We start from the raw sequence: 19,021 nt of genomic DNA on the forward strand, positions 1-19,021 counted from the left end.
TGGTGTTTATGTGCACTCCCACTCAATTTACACATGATTAATTTGTGTGCTTTAGAAAAAAGCAATGAAATCAATACCTGTTTTTAATATGTATATACTAATTTCAAAATCCACAATTTAAGCAACCTGCCAAATATTAAAACATGGGTGTGCAAACTAACAATTCTTCTCAGATATCTGTTAGTAATGTTATAAATAGTAACGCTAATTCACACTAATATAAATGCCAACTTTTTGCCACCTCTTTGGCTAAATAGAGAAGTATGCATAATCTGACTCCCTATAAATTCTAATTTTAAGAAATTATATTTATCACTATGCTATATTTATTACCCATACCTACACAGTATTTATCCAAAATTCTATGCAAAAGACATCTCATTGGTAACTTTTCCCGTATTAAAAAAAAAAAAAAAAGTTTTAATGTTTTAAGTAGAACAATATGCGTTCTATTTAATCAAAAAAAAAGGAAAAAATGACAGCAACATGAATGTAAAAAATGCACATTTTTTCAACATCAAAGTCATCTTGGAATACATACAAAACTATTTTAAACAGGAATGAACTTTATTCAGGTCTAACTGAATAATTGCCTCAAATTTTTGCCCATTTTGACTGGAGCTCCATCCTATCTGTACCCTCAAATCTTCCTCCCCTTCTTCGTACTTGTCCATTACCCCTTCTCAGCACCCCCTGACACTGTTAACACTTCACTGCTTTGCTTATAAGGCCACAGATTACTCAGGTCCAACACCAGGTACCAATGACTGAGGAGGGGAGAGGTTAAGGTCACTGGATTTGGGGAAGGCAATGGACAGCAAGATCCAGGTGTTAAATGATCATCTACCTGGACAAATAATTAAGTCAAAAATGATGAAGACAGGTACAGCCACTGTGGGAAACAGTATTACGGTTCCCTCCATAAAATTAAAAATAGAACTACCCTATGATCCAGCAATTCCATTTCTGGGTATTTATACAAAGAAAATGAAAACACTAACTTAAAAAGATTTTGCACTCACTGAAGTATAAACTATTTACAATAACCAAGATACAGCCTAAATGGGTGCATGGACAAAGAAAATGTGGTATTTATGTACAATGGAATATTATTCAGCCATAAAAAAGAAACCTTGCCATTTGTGATAACACAGATGGTTCCTGAAGGCATTATGGTAAGTGAAATAAGTCAGACAGAGAAAGACATTGTATGATCTCACTTTCCCACTTATGTACTTACATGTGGAATCTAAAAAACAAACACAAACTCATAGATACAGAGAACAGATTGGTGGTTACCAGAGGCAGAGGGTGGAAGGGTAAGCAAAAACGGGCCAAAGAGGTCAAAAGGTACAATCTTCCTGTTATAAAACAAGTAAGTCATAGGGATGTAACGTACTACATGGTGATTAGAGTTAATAATATGGTATTGCATTTTTAAAATTTGCTAAGAGAGTTAATCTTAAAAGTTCTCATTACAAGAAAAAAGAAACTAAGTATTTACGGTAGCAGATGTTAACTATACTAATTGTGGTGATCGTTTCATAATATATACAAACATTGAATAATTATATTGTACACCAAAAACTAATATGATGTTATATTGTCAATTATACCTTAACTTAAAAAAATAAAAGAATGAAGAAGACAATAAACAAATGGAAAACAGATGTAAGATCTTCAAAGATGAGTAGAAGTGACCATGGTCTTGATAGATAGCTGACAAAAAAGATGCAGAGTGATAAAGTGTAACATTTGGGAGCTGAATTAAATGATCTCAAAGATGCCATCCATTGCTAACAAAGGGGCCCTGAAAACATCTCAAGAATACTAGTAGTGACCTCCTGTAGATTCTTCATCAGAATGCCCAGACAGATCTATTTTCACACCTCCCTTGCCCTTCTAAAATCCCTAGTCACTTCCTCTCCACCTCAACAGATAATCTGGCTTCCTTCTTTACTAAAAAAAAAAAAAAAAAAAAAAAAAAAAAATCAAGGTCATCAGAAAGAGATTCGGCACAGACTCTCTTTTCGATCTCAGTTCTTACACTTCTTCATCTATTTTCTGTTCCCTAATAGAGGAAAATCCTTCCTGGCTTCTAGCATTAAACCCTCTGCTTTTCATCCTCTTTTCTTAATCAAGTATTGTAGAGTGCCTCCATAATCGAAGAGCATGAACTAGTTTATTAAGCTTGTGAAAGTTTATAAACCTCCCCAATACTCAGCTTCTTTAGCTATAAAATGGAATATAATGTCCACCATTCAAGACAGTTGTAAGATTTAAATATGATAATAGATTAAAGTAGCTGCCCCAAAGTAGGGTGCTTAACAATAACTAGCTATTATTATTACCCTCTCAGGGCTGTCTCCTTCAATTACCATGCACACTTCCTCTCACACTAACTGCAAAATCCATTTAGAGCTGACTTCAGAGAGGTGGTCTACCCACTGGGAACATAGCCCTGAACGAAAGCAAGGGAAAGTCCTTGCCCTCACGGAGTTTATAGCCTAGCCGGCAGAGAGAGAGAGGCAATAAATAAAACACAGAAGTAAATTATATAGTGTTAAAAGATGCTAAGCCCTATGGAGTCACAATTTATGAAAGCATGTACTGGGAGGCCTCACTTTACACACTTAAATGCATGTAAGCAAAAACCCGAATGAGGCAACTGGCCAAGCAGATATGTGGAGAAGAGTATTCCTGAGAGGGCCACGGCAGGAGCATTCTGGATGGTCTGAGGAATAGCAAAAAGGCTGGTGTCACTGAAGCCAGTGAGCAAGGGGGAGGACAGTAGATAAAGGCAGAACAATGAGGGGAGGGGAGCAGAAGCCGTGCAGATCAGGCCTGACAGAGCCTTGAAGGCCATTGTAAGGAATTCAGCATTTACTTTGAGTGGGTCAAAGAGTAGGAGCCTCTGGTGAAATCTGCACAGTGGCATGATCCAGCTTCACCTTTGTTAGGATCACTCTAAACACTGTTGAGGACAGGCTCAAGGTCAAGAAAGGAAGAGGAAGACCAGTTAGGAGACTATTTCAATAATTCAGGACAAAGATGATAGTGGCTGGTTGGTGTCAATAGAGGTTGAGAAGTCGTTGGGCCCTGGATATATTTTTGAAGGGAATGTAATACCAAAAGGATTTTCTGATCCATCCAATTGCAATGCAGAAAAAGGGAGGGGCCAATGATGATTTCCAAGGATTTTGTCCAGAGCAACTGGAAGAACCCATTGGCCCTTTCCTGAGCAAGGCAGGAGGGTAATGAATGCCTTTATCTCTCCCGGACCATTGCTTCCTGCCCACTAACAGCCCAAAGGTCTTCTTGCTTTAAGAATAGAAAAGAAAGCATGTCAGCTTTCTGCTCTCCTAATCTCTCCTAATGCTTGACACTAAATTTCCTTGCAAAATTGCTCTGTAACCACTGCCTTCACTCTTCCCTTCTTCTACAAATGACACTTCCCTTCTTCTACAAACGACACTCCTGCAGGGCAATGAGGACATTCCAATCTTCCAGCCCAGACTCTGGAATTCTGTGCTGTAACCTTCTTGCCACACTGCAGCATTTGGCATTGCCCAAATACCTCCTTCCTCAAATTCTAGCCTTGGTGGGAAGATCGAGTATTCTGGTTCACTGTAATGGCTATGATCGCTCCTCCCACATTCTCCTTTCTCCTTTACTCTCTCCTTCATTTCTGTTCTCAAGGATCAGATCCCCTAAATTCCTCTCTGGCCCTCTGAAGCTACACAGCCAGGACCTTCCACTCACAGCCATTCTAAGTGTTCCCTTCATGGGGTCGCCAGCAGCCCATTCAGCGCCTGCAACATTGTTGACTGCACAAACGAATGAATCAATCTGTCCATCAATCGTCATATCTCTATTTAGTTTTCACCTGTCTCCCAAGCTCCCGCTCTGCTATTATAGCCACGAGCTGCACATTCCTTTTAAGTTAACCGAGTCTAAAGAAACACTCCATCTTAACTATCCCTCCACAAAGCAAGCAGCTTTATTCTATCATATTTTTTTTTCTTTTTAAAGTTTATTTATTTATTTTGAGAGAGATAGAGAATAGGGGAGAGGCAGAGAGAGAGAGGGAGAGAGAGATCCCAAGCAGGCTTCCCACTGTCAGCACACAGCCCGACGTGGGGTTTGAACCCACAAACTGTGAGATTGTGACCTGAGCCGAAATCAAGAGGGGGATGCTTAACCAAATGAGCCACCAAGGCGCCCCTGACTATCATATTTATTTTAAGGATGTAACGACCCCTGAATAAAAACTTTTATTTCTTCCAGATTAAGATTTCTACAAGAGCCTCCCTTCTGCCCTTCCCATTTCATTTTACGATGCTACCAGCTTAATTTTGTAAAACACGGGTTTGATCATGTCACTCGTCCAATCAATGTTTATTAGTACCACATTGGCTTCAGAAGTTGAGAGAGAGAGAGAAAAACAGAGACAGAGAGAGAGAGAAAAGAGGAAGGAGAGAGAGAGAGAGCAAGAGGTTGTCTCTCCACCCCTCCAACAAGCCTTACACACCACTGCTCACACAGTTCCCCGCCTGGTTGTTTCTCCTCCAGCCTCTCTTCAGACCGTACCCTGTACTATGTGTTCATCAATGTTCTGCTCAAATCCTACGTTGCCCCAGAAGCTGGACACACACCTCCCAGACAAGAGCGGTTTGCAACATTAATGCCCCAGGATTCACTGTACTCGCCACTCCTATGTCACTGAGAACACTGGTTCTGCAGTGTGGCCCTGGGATCAGTAGCATCAGTATCACTTTGTTAAAAGGTAAATATTTATGTGTGCCTTCCCCCACACCACGCCCCAGTCCCACTGAATCAGAATCTCAAGAGGCAGAGTTTAGCAGTCTGTGATTTACCAAACTTCCCAGGTAAGGCTAACACACATTAAAGTTTGAGAACCATTGACTTATAATAAAATACTGCCCTACAATGTTTCACCTTGCCAACTAAACAATATGCAAAATGCCAAGAGCAGTATCTAGTGTATAGCCGTCCCTCAAGAAACGAGTTTTGTGACACTGTTTTCAGTAATGGCATCACATTAAGTATCAAACCCCAACCTCTAATTTTGTGGGAGCTCAAAATTTAGCTCCCCAAAATTCCAAGAAACAACAAAAGTACTCTAGTTTTTAATATGAATCAAGAAAATAAAATAATACTCTGTTAATCAAAAGTTTAAGTCTTTTTAATGTTAAACAACAAAATTAAATGCTTTTATCTAATACTAAATAATTTGACATTAAGTGAATAAACAGAGAACCTTCTTTTATATTTCCTTTGTATTTCAGCTTCGGAAAAATAGTTCTGAAGTTTTGAGGTTTACCTTAATCGTGAATACAGGACGAGGTACCTAAATAAAAATACCTGCAACAAAGCATGCCTGGGTGGCTCAGTCTTAATCACTGACTTTGGCTCAGGTCATGATCTCACGGTTCGTGGGTTCGAGCCCCATGTCAGGCTCTGTGCTGACAGCTCAGAGCCTGGAGCCTGCTTCAGATTCTGTGTCTCCCTCTCTCTCTCTCTGCCCCTCCCCCACTTGTGTTCTGTCTCTCTTTCTCTCTCTCTGTCTCAAAAATAAATAAACATAAAAAAATACCTACAACAAGATTAGACCTTAATTTTAAATGTTTATTTACTTATTTGGAGAGAGAGAGAGAGAAAGAGAGAGAGCAGGGGAAAAGGAGAGAGAGAGAGAGAGGGAAAGAGAGAAAGAATCCCAAGCAGGCTCCCCACAGTCAGCACAGAGCGTGATGCAGGGCTCAATCTCACAAACCTATGAGATCATGACCTGAGCCAAAATGAAGAGTCTGGCACTTAACTAACTGAGCCACCCAGCCACCCTGATTAGACCTTAATTTTAAACAATCTGTATGTTACAGAAAATGGAAAATCAAACCAAGTCAAGTTGAACATTCATGTTTAACGTTCTGCCTTCAGGAAATTCAGTAATAATGAGTTACACTTAAGTCCAGCCTATTTGTTTCCACTCTTCAGACAACCATATCTAAGAAAGAATTAATTTTAATTAAGGGCCCAAAATGACAAATTTTGTGTTCTGGATAAAAAGGGAAATAATTATTAACGCTAAAAATGCCTTTGGATGGTATTATATGTTCCATTTATTCCCTATATTGATGAACTTTCTTCATGTCTAATGTGAAGAGAACACAGTGATAGCTGTCATGCTAGGTGTGAGCATATTTTTGTATACTTAACCTCTTTGGAGTTTTATTGCCAAAATGTCCAGGGTTCCATACCAATATATTGTTTTTACTAGAATTATTTTTAAAAAAAAAAAGAAAGAAAGGGGAAAGAAAGAAAGAAAGAAAGAAAGAAAGAAAGAAAGACAGACAGACTGGAAAAGACCAAGACAAAATAGTAAAAGGAGTTACCTCTGGTACCACATAATTTTTTCCCTTCTTGTTTTATAATAACCAACTTTTCAATGAGCATATGTTAACTTCAAAATCTAAAAAAATATATAAGTTTTAAGGACATGGTTTTGTTTTATGTAACTAATCATACAGTGGCTTATGTCTGCATTTAGAATTGTGCGTGTGTCTTCTTCACATATATCATCTCATTTAATGCTCACAATAGCCCCATTTTGCAGATAAGAAAACTGAATCACAGAGAAATTAAATATACGGTACACAGGACTCAAACATGTGCAGACTGACATTAAAACTCACTAAAGTCTCCCGCTGGGAAGCCGCCATCTAGGCTGGAACTCCTATCTCGCCCTTTGGCAAATCCAAGACTGGTTCATTACTTCCTTTTGAAAATGTATAAACAGAAACCCAACGACAAAAGCAATAGACCTATAACATTGGGTCATTTTTTTTTTTCTCTTATTCTGCCCTGTGTCCTGATGACTCAGAAGAAAACACACAAAACATATTAGACATAAAAACTTGAGAATGCACCTTCATGGTGTCCTCAAATGGGGGAACTGCAAAGAGGAGATGGTGTCCTTAAGATTAGAGTGAATAGCGAAAAGGAAAGAAAAGACCTACCTAAAACGCAAGTGCAAAAGCAGAGACAGTAAAGAACAGAACTGATGCTGTGGAAAATAATGCCCATACTGTGAAAGACCAACAGGAAACACTCTCCCAGCAACAATTTAAAGGACAGATATAAAAATAAAGACAGGAAAGTTGACATATAAGGATCACAGGGGACAGAGATCCAAACAAAGCAAACAGATATTCCGCAGGATGAAATTCAATAGGAAATAATAGAAATAAAAAAAAAATAGTAAAGGTAAATAAACATGTGGACAAGGGGCGCCTGAGTGGCTCAGTCGGTTAAGCGTCCAACTTCAGCTCAGGTCACGATCTCTCGGTCCGTGAGTTCGAGCCCCGCATCGGGCTCGGGGCTGATGGCTCAGAGCCTGGAGCCTGCTTCCAATTCTGCGTCTCCCTCTCTCTCTGCCCCTCCCCCGTTCATGCTCTGTCTCTCTCTGTCTCAAAAATAAATAAACGTTAAAAAAAATTTTTAAAGAAAATATGTGGACGAAAACCAGCTTGTAGGAGCAAAAGTACACTGAGTTCTAAGCAAAATAACTGAAAACAGATCCCACCTGTACCCAAAAAAGTAATTTCCAATTTTTTCAAAATTCATGTAACTAACCAGGCAGAAAATCAGGTTAACTACAAAGTAGTATCAAATTAGCCCCAAACGTCTCTTTTACAATGTTACACACCACAAGCCAATGAACCACCTATACAACTTGGTGAAGAAAGGGTGGTGATAAAGTAACTGTATTCCCCAATTATTGTTCACGAAAAAAGCAAAAGACAATTTTGAAGCTATGCAAGAACTCATAAAATATGACAAATACATAATAGTCATTTAAAAAGTAAAGTATATATTCCAGCTAACTGAAAGGCAAATCAAAAATAGAGAATTCAAGAATATAACAAGGGCAAACTACAACTGATTTAGTACAGCTAATTTAATGCAAAATACAAAGACTATCCTTGAAAAGCAATGTATTGTTTTTAATACCTTCAAATTTTAACAACTTAATCTTTAAAAAAACTAAGTATATAGTATTAAGTTGAGATCAAACAACATAACATATATATCCAATTTATAATCAGGTTGAATTAAACACTGGAAAGAGCGAGAGAAGCATGGGATCAGGGTAGGGGAATAAGCTTTCACACTTTATTATGCAATAGGGACATTAAAGGCTCCCATTTTATTATTAATATGTGTAATTTGAGAACTACAGGTTTAAGTACATATTTAAATTGCATTTTTGAAAAAAGTTTATATAGAAAAACAATAGAGGGTGACTGGATGGTTCAGTCAGTTAAGCGTCCAGTTCTTGATTTAGACTCAGGTCATGATCTCACGATTTATAAGTTTGAGCCCCAGGTCAGGGTCTGAGCTGCCAGTGCAAGGCCTGATTGGGATTCTCTACCTCTCTCTCTGCCCCTCCCTTTCTCGTGCTCTGTCTCTCTCAAAATAAATAAACATAAAAAAAAAAAAAAAGCAATGGAGACACGAAGGAAAATGCAACTTTAAAAATGACAGATGATCAAACATATCATATGTATAAGTAATCAATAAAACCAAATGACATAAACTTTCCCTCTGAAAGAAAACCTTCAGATTAGGTCCAAAAATAAAATCTTATTCACAATACATACTTTCATCAAATCATAAAATTAATCAAATCCTAAAACGTAAAACTAATACAATGTCAATTATATCTCATTAACAAAACAACAAAATCTACTATGTATATGCTCTTTCAAGAGATACAGCAAAACAAATCTATACAAAGTCTAGAAATAAAAAGAAAATAAAAAATATCAAGCAACCACAAAGAAACACTTTTAAAAAACAAAAATAATTTCTTCAAAAGCACTGAGTGATGGATAGAATTACTGAATCACTATATTGGACATATGAAACATATGTTAACTATACTGGAATTAAAATTAAAAATTTAATAAAAATAATAACAATAATAATAATAATAATAATAATTTCTAAGAAAAGCCATTACCTGGGGCAGAGTGTTTTGGATTCATAAAAGTTACAATCTACTATGAAGTTGTAACCCTTAAAACTTTATACAGCAATAAGACTGACACATATAACACACACAAATGACAGAAACACAAATTATACCAGGAGATTAGAAAGCTATTTTTGTGTGATCATTCTTCCAGATGAAATTTAGAATCATTTCCTAAAATCCTAAAACAAATTTTTCTTGATATTTTTGTTGAAATCTCATGTTAACACAGGAAGAACAGACACCTTTACATTACTAAGTTTTCCTATCCAGGAACATGAAATATCTTTGTATTTACTCAAGTCTTCAGTATATCCTTTGTTAAGATTTAAATTTTTATTTATATAAGTTGTACAGAAGAGTTCTTGTTAAATTCATTCCTAGAATATATGTATAATATTATATATATAAAATATTATATATATGCATATTGTATATATATATGTTTTTGTTATTATTGTAAAGGTATCATTTTTCAAATATATTTTATAATTGGTTATTTTGGCTCACTAATAAGAATCCTATTGGCTTGGGTATACTTATTTTATATCCACTACAGTGCTAAGTTTTTATTGTTCTAATTTCTTTTAGTTGATTCTCCTAAATTTAAGGTATCATCTGTAAATAATGAAAGCACCACTATCATCTAATCCTTATAATTTTGGTTTCAGGGTGCCTGGGTGGCTACATTGGTTGAACACCTCAGCTCATCATGATCTCATAGTTTGTGAGCTCGAGCCCTGCATTGGGCTCTGCACTGACAGTATGAAGCCTGCTTGGGATTCTCTCTCTCTCTCTCTCTCTCTCTCTTTCTTTGTCCCCTCCCAGCATGCTCCCTCTTTTTCTCTCAAAATAAATATACCTTTAAAAAAATGAAAGGAATATACCAGACAGTCCCTGACTAACGATGATTTGACTTACAATTTTTCTACTTTAAGATGGTGCAAAAGCAAAACGCATTTAGTAGAAACCATACTTGGAATTTGCATTTTCCTGGCCTAGCAATATTCAGTATAATACACTCTTATGATGCTGAGCAGTGGCAGCGAGCTGTAGCTCCCAGTCAACCACACAATCATAAGGATAAGCAACGGATACACTTACAAACTCTCTGTACCCATACAACCATTCTACTTTTCATTTTCAGTACAGTATTCAATTACATGAGATACTGAAACCTTTATTATTAAATGCTCTTTGTATTATGTGATGTTGCCAAACTATAGGCTAATGTAAGTATCCTGAGTGTGTTCAAGGTAGGCTAAGCTAAGCTACGATGTTTGGTAGGTTAAGAGTACTAAATGCATTTTTGACTTAAGATATTTCCAACTTACAATGGGTTTATTGGGGCATCACACCATTTTAAGTCAAGAAAGATCTGTATATCACTTAGGGTGTTTACAAGTGCAAATAAAAGAATACGCAACTTCAATGGCTTAAACAATGAGGAAATTGTTAGCTAATATAATATGAAATCTGGAGTCAGGGCAGTTGTAGCATTGATTAATTCAGCTACTTAACAATGTAGGGACCTAAGTCGGTTTTTCTATGATTCTCCAGGCTTTCCCCTCATGATTGTCAGATGGCTGCAGCAAATCTAAGTACCATGGTCTTCTACACAATATCCAAGTACAGAAGAGGGTAAGTCTCATTTTTAAAAGCTCACTTGTAAAAGTGAGGAAACCCTTCCCACAAACCTCCCTGACTCCTTCATTGTGTCACATGACTTGCCTAAACTCATCAACAAAAGGAATGGAATCCAATCCTAAATCTATTCCACATCCTCCATGCTGGGACGAAGGAGATCGGGATCCAATCCAATCCTTAATCTATTCCACCTCTTCCATGCTGGGGCCAAGAAGATGGAGGTCCACTTCCTCTGAGATTGTAGGAGGGGTAAACATCAACCCAAATTCAGAGCAGGACATCAACAAAGGAGATGGGAATGGCTGATAGGTAGTTAACCAACAGTATCACCACACAGAGATTCTCCGGTGTTTGAAGAGTAGGGATGAAGTGGGCTGTTGGTTTTAAGCACATTCTCTATCAAGAAAGAATCTCCTTATTCTCAGTTTAATAAGAATAATTGGAATGGGGCACCTGTCTGGCTCAGTGGGTAGAGCATGAAACTCTTGATCTTGGGGTCAGTCATGAGTTCAAACCCCACATTGCACATACAGCTTACTTAAAATAAAAAGATTAGGGGTGCCTGGATGGCTTGGGTTGGTTGAGCATCTGACTCTAGATTTCAGCTCAGGTCATGATCTCATGGTTGTGAAATAGAGCCCCACATTGGGCTCTGCACTCAGCATGGGGTCTGCTTAGGATCCTTTCCCTCTCCCTCTGCCCCTCCCCTCCTTTCACTCTCTCTCTCTTAAAAAAAAAAAAAAGAATAGTTGGGGGGGCTTTGGGGAGAGGGGTTAAATAAGAATGACAGCTAAATTTTACCAATATCTTTTGACATCTGTTGAAATGATTCCAGAGTTAACATCCTTTGACATATTAACGTGTTGCATTAATAGATTTTCCAAGAAGGAAACAAAAGTGCTTAAAAGGCATTTTCTGTGTTTTCAGTTCCATACTGATTTGCAATATTTAGGCTTCCTCATACAAAGCTGGGCACACACATTGCTGCTTATTAATAAACAACAATTCATATACACACAGACACACATATATATGTATATATGTGTGTGTGTGTATGTGTGTGTGTGTATATGTATATGTATACACACACACACACACACACATATATTAGATCCTATGTCAGAAGAATTGAAGAGGGAAAGACTAGACTCAGAGGGTGGCAGGCAGCAGAGGAAGATATAACAATCCAGACATGGAATACTTCAGCCTGTTCTGGGCTAAGGACAGCAGAGCAGGAGAGATGCAAAGGTTACTTCTAAGAAACAACTCCCACTTCACCCACATCAATATTTGGCATCAATGGCACTCCCACCACAGAACCAATGACATAGCTTTAAAGTATGTCAGCTCCCTGAAACATCCCACTCCCCATCCCGGTCCACTTCCCCCACTTTCCTCACCCCTATACAGCTAGCCATGCACCCCAGAGCTCCTACCAAACATACCTGTTTTTACGTTTGTCTCTATCACTACACTTCAAGCTCCTTGAAGACACAGCCTATACCTTGTAAACCTACATATACCCAATTGCTTGCACTGCCCCAGATTCACAGTGGACTCTCCAGTTGTTTAAAAAAAGTGATGCTGGTGCTGAACATGTTGAAAATTATATCATGCATTTGCAATATGGCAGGCACTGTCCTAAGTACTTCACATAAAATATGGTTTTTTTAATTCCTGCAATATCCCCACGTCATTATTATCTGCATTTTACAGGTGTGGAAAAAAACCTAAAGAATTTATATAACTTGCCCCAAGTTGCAAACCTTTTAAGCTGCAGCACCAGGACTCAAACCCAGAATTTGACCCCTAAGGTAACCTCTAAGCCATTCTGCTTCCTGTAATTCGAAAAACAAATGAGATAAGCTACAAGCTCACAACGAGCCTAAATTATGTCACCATCACCTCCCATATAGGTTACTCTCCGTGGAACTGCCAAAAATGCTCTGGGTGACTTCACTGCCAAGGTGTCATCTGGAGAATCCTAACCAGACGCCAGAGGCCATCATCATTCATTTACACTCCCTGATTTTAGAAAGACTGAGAACAGGTTGAAGATTTGAACATTTCAGCACAAATATGCACTGGAATAGGCAGCACGTGCACCTCGCCATCCTTTTTCCCATCCTCCACCAAAGCCCTAGGCACATTTCCCCCTCAGGATCCCTTACGTGGTCAGCCATGTTCAGGAATCTCAGCACACCTCAAAAAGAATGAGATGGAGTGTGACTGTATCTGTACCCGTTTCCCTCTCCTTTTATTACTGCCCCAAAGCCTATAAAAGCTTGGAATCTATTAATCCTATGTTTATAGCAGGAATTTCTATTCATTATTACCTGAAAAAGGAAGAGTCAATTTAATACACTTGATTTCAAAGATTCTATCCAGTGAAGCCAGAGTCCATTACAGTCATATCAGCTAATTACTATAAAGCGCAACAGCCTGCATTTGTAAAAGAAAAAAGAATCCAAGCTTAGCAGGCTATATAACCAGTAGGGAACATGGGAACATGATGATCGCCTTTGTCGCTGAATTGCATTTTTAGATCTGATGTGAAAAGCTCCCCCTTCACCTTGTTCTGTTCCCAGAATGCCATTTCACTGCCATGGCCTTATCCTTCTACAGCTGTAAGAAAGAAACCACAAGAACCAGTGAGCACTCACTAAAGCTAATCAATATGTAGAAGCTAAAAATAAAACAAAGAATTAGACATATGTCAGCACAGGCAGAGGAAAGGGGCGTTTTCCTCGTGCCCCAAGACTTAGTTCTAGGCTAATTCTTGTGACTATTTCTGTGATTCTCTGGGATTTACAGGTGCAGGAGGTATTCAAACACCTGAATTTCTGAAGAATACCTGAGTCCTTCCTTCTGCACAGGCAGAATTCTTTCCAACAGCAGTCAGAGAAGAGGGAGGGTGTCTGCAGCCAAGGTGGGACCCATCATTCCCAACTTCTATCAGGTAACTGAAATCCATGTATCATCCACTGCCACACCAAGAGGCGACCCTTGAACTTCACCTAATGCCTCTGGGTAAAGGAGAGAGAATCTTTCTTTACATACACCTCCCAAAAGTAAACTTAGAAGGTTCCAAATGACTTCATTCAATAGATATCTGAGTGCCAACAATGTACATTAATGACAGGTGCTGAAGATATCCAGGGGATTGGTAACCAGCCCATTGGCAAGTTAGCTATCCGCACCATGATGTAACACAATGTCCTTTACCCTGCCTTCCCATTAGTCACTGGTGAAGCTGTCCCACAGTAAGTGCCTTTTAGAGTCCAAGGAACAAAAGTGGGAATATAACCACCATATGTTTTCGGTAACTTGTCACAATAAAACTTCACCCATGTCCCATTTACCGAGCCTGGGCTTATAAAGAGATTTATCGTGTGCTTTGTTAATGAACCACTTTAACATGTGAGGGGAGACAGAAAAACAATATTTAAAGGTCATTTCACCAACTGAGAGCCCCTTTTTGCTTCTTCCCATTAAAGTTCACAGGACCATCAAAAATTTCTAATAATGCCGATATGAAGTCCAACAGTTGCCTAGGACAATTTTTCAGGAGTGACTACACTTTCTTAAGGTTTGATTTCCCAATAGCACAATCCCTCCTCCTAAAGGCTGAAAACACAGTAAAATTATAGCCAGTCTCCCATCCATTCAGTGCACAGTGGGGCTGCAGAATCCAAACAAGATAATTCCAGGAATGCACCTTACTCTGAAGTATGTGTTAGACCTTCTATGGGACACAGATGGAAAACAGACACTATTCTTGTCCTAAGAAGTTTATAACTTAAAGACACTAATGACTATATGGGTAAATAATTCTAAAACAAAGAGCTGTGGGTGATATACAGTATAAACAAAACAAGACAGAAGAACAAAGCAGATAGGGATTAATGTGAACAAGGTAGAGAGATGTCTTACTAACAGGGGTTTCTGTAGATTGATCAGGGTTGCAAAAGGGAGACTGGATGAATTTATCAAGACCTGTCCAACAACCACTCATGGTGGGATCAGTATTCTGACCTGAATAGGGTACAGCCCTAAAGATCCTGGGTCAACCCCAGCCTTATTCCAGCCACAGTAAGTCAATTTCTGATCAAATTTTCAGATTCCTAAATCTCTCCAAAATCAGGAAGACGCTGCACTGGAGAGCAGACAGTTGTTCCAATACTAAAAAGGTATTTCTACTATATATTGAGAAAACAGGAAGTAGCAATGGCACAGTGCTCACATTTCATACTTTTCAAAGTCAGACAAGCCTGGGTTCAAAGCCAGGCTCCATTACTTCCAACAGGTGACTTAACCTAAGCGTGCGTTTCCACATGTGTAAAGTTAGAAGAAAAACAGTACACATCACAAAATCTGACTGTGTTCATAAGACCAGACCTTTAAAATAAGTAGCCCAGGGGCGCCTGGGTGGCGCAGTCGGTTAAGCGTCCGACTTCAGCCAGGTCACGATCTCGCGGTCCGGGAGTTCGAGCCCCGCGTCAGGCTCTGGGCTGATGGCTCGGAGCCTGGAGCCTGTTTCCGATTCTGTGTCTCCCTCTGTCTCTGCCCCTCCCCCGTTCATGCTTTGTCTCTCTCTGTCCCAAAAATAAATAAACGTTGAAAAAAAAAATTAAAAAAAAAAAAAATAAGTAGCCCAGTGCTTCGCACATGGCAAGTGGTCACAGAGGATATTAGCTATTAATATTGCCATTATCATTATTAAATAAATTATATTCCAAACAGTGTCAGGTGTATCTACGTGATGGTGTGACCTGAGACTCAGTACCCTAACCATATCATGTCCTGGGACCTGGAAAGCTGAGGACCACATCGCTGCCCTAACCAGGGCCAACATGAGCCAACAGCCTGTGTTCCCCTCCCTTCCGGCCCCTAACTCAGCACCTGGCACAAGTAGCCCCAAAAAGCTAAACATATGTTCTGTCTCCACTGGTTTCAAGGACATTCCACCCTGTCTCCCAGCTGCTCAGAGGGAAGGGTCATACTCTCTCTGCTTCCCCGACCCCACAGGGGCACACAGGACAAAAGTGCTCCTTACAGTTTTCTGGCAGTGACATAATCTGACGGTGTCTACAGATTTTCTGCCTGTTTTTATAATATCCAAGACTATGTGAGTCTGGGGGACGATTTCAGTGACAATTGGCTCTCAGCCCCGACCCAGTTCTGCTACTTCTGGTAAGTTCCCAAGCGTCGTTCCTTGCCCACATTTCCCAAAGGGTGCTCTTGTGGCCATAGTGGCTATTGCAGCTTGCAGCAACTTGTTCCTCCACGAGGAAGGACCCTTCCAGGCTTCAGCTGTAACCCCCAGAGCGCAGCTTTTCCGTTCTGAATTCTGGAGAATGCCTTTTATCAAGTGATCATAGCTCCTTTCAGCATCTTGTCTTCTTCGAATCTCTACACAGATACCAAATGTCATTGCACTTGACGAAAAGTAGCGGAAGACACGTCTAATTCCTCGGAGTGAACATTTGAAGGATGGATAGGTGTTCATTACAGAGTTGGTGGAGCAAACACGGCGTTCAGGGTTTCCCAAGCAGCAGAGGAAATGCCACGTACGTTTCCATCTTGCAGCTGGACTGTACCTGGTGTTCACCAGTCCAGGACATCCAGGGCCCTGGCAGTGCTCCTAGCTCTCAGAAGGTGTCCAACAGATGAACAAGAGGCCTCAATCAGCATGGCGGACATCAGCAACTGTAGCGTGTTATGGCTTCTTAAAATGGAGAACACATACATCCAAACTATGTGAGGGCCACGGAGTTGCAAATCTGTGGGCTCCAGGCTAGATAACTGAACTCCAATTTGCAAACTAAACTCCCTCTAGGTGAATCGTATGCCGTCTTATGAACTAAACTAGAGCAGTGAACTTCAAACTTTTAGCTTCCTTACCCTATAAGAAATACATTCTACATTGTAACCTAATACACACGTATATACAATATACGCACAGTAAGAGTTTTCTACTTTATTGTAATTAATTTTCTAAAGCTAATTGCAACCCATTAAACTCACTCCACAACTCATTACAATTTGAAAGACTCTGAATTGGTGTATAGAGAGGGGATAGTGTGGTGACTGCTGATACTGAAAAAAAAAAAAAAAAGTAGGGAATGGTTAGATCATCAAAGACCTTGCTAAATTAAGGAGTGTAGCTTTATGCTGTACGTCATGAGAAGCCATTCATTTCATTAATAAATAGATAGGCAAATAAACATAACACAGGTCCTGCCCTGTGGGAATTACAGTCTCCTCTGGGACAACGGGTTGGGGGAAGAGACAAATAAACTATCTGTTAACAAGAGAGACTGGAGATGACTTCTAGGCAGAGAGAGCAGCATGCGGAACAGTAGAGGGGTGAGTAACTGCCAGAAACACCGCGAGAATTGAAAGTGGTTCAGTAAGGAATGGCTTCAGACAGGAATAGCTATCCTAGATCTGGCTCCAAAGTTCTCCTTTCTCTGGGAGGGGAGATAAGTGATCAGCCACCTTATCTTGAAGGAAGTTATTATGATTACATTTATAAAATATGAGACACCCTTCACAATAAGGGAGACATAAGGTAGGTAGAAGGCATAAGGTAGGACCAGAGTCCCTCATCCCTCAAGGTAGAGAGGAGAGGGCCTTCCTAGAAATACTGGAGTGGCCTGACTGGGGAATCTGCCCTCGTGGTGTATGGAGCTGGTACAACCGTGAAGCAATGTCCCAGACAGATTACATTTTAACAGGTTTTTTGAGGTGTAATTTACATACCATAAAACTCATTCATGTTACCACCATCCAATTGTAGAACATATTCCATCACCTCAAAAAGACCCCACACGCCTATCTGCAATCACTCTCCGTTTTCATTACCAGCCCTAGCCGACCACTAAACCCACCTTCTGTCTCGACAGATTTGCCTTTTTAGACATTTCACATAAACAGAATCATACAACATGTGATCTTTTGTGCCTGGCTTCTTTCGCTTAGCAAAACATCCACTTTGTAGCTTGTATCAGTATGTCATTCTTTTCTACTGAATAGTATCCCATTGTACCCCATCACAACTTGTTTACCTCTTCATCTGTTGATAGACACTGGAATTGTCCCCACTTCTGGCTATTATGAACATTCAGGTTACAAGTTTTTGCCTGGACATATGTTTGCATGTCTCTTGGGTAGACATTCAGAAGTCAAATGCGCTGAGTCATAGAGGAAACTTATAGTTAACTTTTTCAGAAACAGCCAAACTATTTTTCCAAAGTGGCTTAACCATTTTATATTCCCACCAGCAGAGTGTGACAGTTCCAATGTATCCACATTCTTGGGGATATTTTAAAATCAGATTTAGATTTCTAAATGGCATGAAGCATAGTTTGAATAAAGTTTTCACTAGCCGCCCTGTGAACTGTGGAAGTCACATGGCCTCGTAATTTATTCACATTCCAAATTTCACTGACAGTTAGAAATGATCAGAGATGTTCATTTGAAACATGCTTGAAATCACTTAGTACCAAAATGCAGTATCAAACAACCAGTTAGACCTAATGGTCACAGAAAACTTGACCAAAATATTTGTCGAATGGGAATTATCAAGGAACCAAGCACGACAAATGAGAATGTGCCTTGCACACTAAACCGAGTCTCCACAGGAACAAAATGCTAATTGTGAATCCTGCGAAGCAGCAGCAACTTACAAAAGGCAGGGACTCGCAAAGAAGGCCAGGGAACTATTTCTTTAAATCTGATGCAACTTGCATTGTATCAGGTGATGCGCTACAATAGCAGAGACCCTGCCTCCAGAAAAGAAAAGAAAGGGACCTGGCCTCCAGGGGACAGTAATGCCCCTGCTGCTTTGAGAACCCCAGGTACCTTTCACAAACAAACTCACAAATTAAAGGAGGGAATGGGCACCCAGAGATCCAGAAAGAGCTTTGGTTCAGAGACCAGAGGGACACCAAGCTCTCAAATCCCTGCCATTCACAGTTTCTAATCTAGAAAACAAACCTTCTGTCTGGCGATGGGATCTCTGTACCTCTAACATTTTACTTTGAGTGTCATACATATTTCACGGAAGGTGCACAATCCCCTCTCCACAGAGAGGCTTCCTCCTTGGGAAGGACCTTTTTTGCTCTTAGGGATGAAGACCTATGCTAATTCCCCACTAGCACTCTTCCTGGTACTATCAGTTAAGTGGAGATTTAGGTACCCAGCTGGTCAGGTTCCAAGAGATTTCCCCTGCTAATTTTCAGTCACTCAAGGAAAACAAGGAGTAACTAAGACTGAATTACCATGATTTTAAAGAAACAGTGTTCTTTCCCCCAC

At 39.6% G+C, this 19,021-nt stretch overlaps 1 protein-coding gene across 8 annotated transcripts in view; it reads right to left on the bottom strand.

The window, feature by feature from the left end:
* Positions 1-19,021, bottom strand: part of TNIK (TRAF2 and NCK interacting kinase) — a 405,908-nt gene that overhangs the window by 372,496 nt on the left and 14,391 nt on the right. The gene's annotated exons all lie outside the window — the stretch shown is intronic.

This window comes from Puma concolor, chromosome C2 (assembly GCF_028749965.1).
Source record: "Puma concolor isolate L17-30 chromosome C2, mPumCon1.1.hap2, whole genome shotgun sequence".
Lineage (NCBI taxonomy): Eukaryota > Metazoa > Chordata > Mammalia > Carnivora > Felidae > Puma > Puma concolor.